The sequence below is a fragment of the Priapulus caudatus genome, unplaced genomic scaffold (genome assembly GCF_000485595.1).
Source record: "Priapulus caudatus unplaced genomic scaffold, Priapulus_caudatus-5.0.1 Scaffold260, whole genome shotgun sequence".
NCBI lineage: Eukaryota > Metazoa > Priapulida > Priapulimorpha > Priapulimorphida > Priapulidae > Priapulus > Priapulus caudatus.
The window spans coordinates 100,497-103,378 of record NW_014577321.1 but is presented as its reverse complement, the minus strand read 5'-3'; positions in this window follow the sequence as shown (position 1 = coordinate 103,378).

Below are 2,882 nucleotides of genomic sequence, written 5' to 3'. Positions count from 1 at the left end.
TTTAGTCCCGTTAGTTCTTACTTTTAATGTAAAAAAATGGCAACAAATAGTTTACAAATTTTACCATAGATAATTCGTGACGTAGTCAATTTAAATCTTGATTTTAAAACGGCACAGTTCTAAAAAACACAAAATATTTATAACAAATTATATCTCATTCTTGATTTAAGATACCGCTAGTCATGCCTGCTGTAGATTTTGTCCATGTATTCTCGGATTTGCTGGAGAGGATGAGAGTCAGGTTGGACTTGTGCAAGTAATACGACGTAAGTAAGGAACACGCCTACTATCTGAAAAAAGTACAGAAATAAAGCTGGATTCACAACTACACACGCAAAGGTAAGAAAAACGTCCCACATCTAAACACAGTAAGTAAACCAGAGCGTATAGAGTGATAGCTGCGTAGATTTTCCATCAGATCTCTCAGTCTATAAAAAGAAATCTAGATCTAATAACCCAAACCGGCATATAGAAATGCACATCTCTGCATTACAGCATGGGAAAACAGCGCTGATCCCGAGTATAACATCATAACAAATGGTATAACATAATAACAGATGGAATAACATTGTTAGTGATGGCATAACACAGAATTACGTCGTACTAATGTTTTACCGTCAACAGAAATCTTCGATTCACGTGAAAGAATTCGCAGCCTGTGAGACCAACGCAGCAGTCATAGAGCGTATGCGCAAAAGCCTCCAGTCTAAACTGCTGTTGCGAATAAACGAAAACATACTATCACTATTATTTTAGGATATGTGAGCATTTACTCTTTGTTCCTTGCTTTGCGTGTTTCTTTTCGTGTGTCTGACAGCCGTTTCTTATTTTCGGAAGAACGCGCTCTGTCGCTCTCTCTCTCTCTCACTATATAATATATATATATATATATATATTATATATATATATATATATATATATATATATATATATATAAGAATATATAAACTACACCAGATAAAATCTTTTTGCAGGTACTGGGCATGCTGCAATACAGACCAGACACTGTGTCACAATATGTGAAAAGCAGAAAACCCGGCCGATTTATGCCTAATAAAGATATCCGTTTCAACAAAAACGTCTCACGTGAAATTTAATAAGCAAGTTCGTTTCAATGTAAGTTCGGCAACATGATATCTTTGCATGTATCGGAACAGCTAGGCGCGATCTTGCCCGACCACCTGTTACACTGTAGAAAAATTAGATAAAACAAGGCGCCTTCCGAGACAAAACCAATGCTGTTTCCATAACCGTCCCACATACCCAGAATGCTACGACGTTGAAAAAAAGAAACGCTGCGGTCGAAACTAGTAGTTTATGGTTATCAGCATCACATGCTGATCATATATGCTGATCATATGCGATCAGCTGATTGAACTTTCGTGGGGCAGTATACGCAACAAGAGCTGCGCGCGTACCGCAGAGAAAGTTTAGCCCTTCGCTTCACACATGCCGCTTAATAGTCCAGCGATTATATCTGAAATTCCAAGGTTTTTAAATGTTGTCGTCGCCTGAACCTAACTAACTAGCCCGGCGCAGTGATACTATAACCACGTCACACAGACACATGCAGGCAGACCAAAATAAAAATGTTGGCGTTAATCACATCCACTTGGATTGTTCAATGTTCACAATAATTCTAAAAACTATGATGAATAAAATTACGTACGCGCGCATAGGCCTACTAATTAATATATTTATACCGTTTCAAAGCGCATCAACTCCCAGGGAGAGGCGGTAATGGACGAAGCCCTTATACGCTGGGTCGACAAAGCGGATCCGTCGCTAAGGACTTGACGATATAGGTTGTTGAAAGGTTGCTGTGTAACCAGCACAAGTGTCATTAAAATATTGATCAGATACTAAATAAGAGCCAATGTGGCGAATGCGATACTGTTTGTTGCCAGTTTTCTTGGCATAACATTAAGGACCTGAAACCCAGGATACATTTTCACTTTCCCTAATTGTGATTTTTCCAAAATGTGAAATTTGCATGCTAGCTGTTTTTTTGTCTCGAGAAAGGAATGGAACAATGGTATAATCACTATAGCAGTAATTTGACAATAATAGGTAAAAACATGATATGTAGTTGAATTGAGGTTTTATTTTGTCGTTGCATGTAAATGCATAATTACATCATTTATATTGAGAGTCCATGCGACGATCAAATCAAAATGTTTTGACAGAGGTTAACAGCGAGGTAACGAGGTGAGAATCGTGGCGATGGTTCCTGCCGTACGTTCCTAGCTATCGCGTGTTGACACAATTTCATGCATCATCACACAAACCTACTTATATATTCAGTCTATTATCTCTATCACACGTGCGTACATGCTTGCGTAAATATAATCCACAGAAATTACGGTCCGCGGACAAACAATACCGCTTATCACAGCACGCTTCGTAAACGATCGCGTGCCCCGGTATCGTGTCTTTGTAGTGTAGGCCCTATAGCTGCATGCCTATTTGCATGCGCGCCTATATATGGGTCAGAGATTGAAACGCTAAGCTCGTTCGAGTCCAGTGCAAGATCCAATCATAGTAATCATTTTAATGGTTCGTGGTTAATCTGGTTTGCAAAGAGGCATTATAAATCATTTCATTTAATTAAGACAAATTACGATAATCTTCTGGAACATCATGCGACAGTTCTTCGAGTCTGTACGCTGCGATCCATCTAAATATGGCTCCAGCTAACTAACTGCTAAACATAACTAGCTTAAAACAAGAAAATAAATAAATAATAAAAAAAATAAATTCCCATATCAGGAGTATTTATTTTGGGAGTGAGGTAGGAAAATCATTGAAAATGGTTGTTAAAGTAATTACGTCACTGTAAATAGTAAAAAAAAAAAAAAAAATTTCCACTTTTTCACAAAATA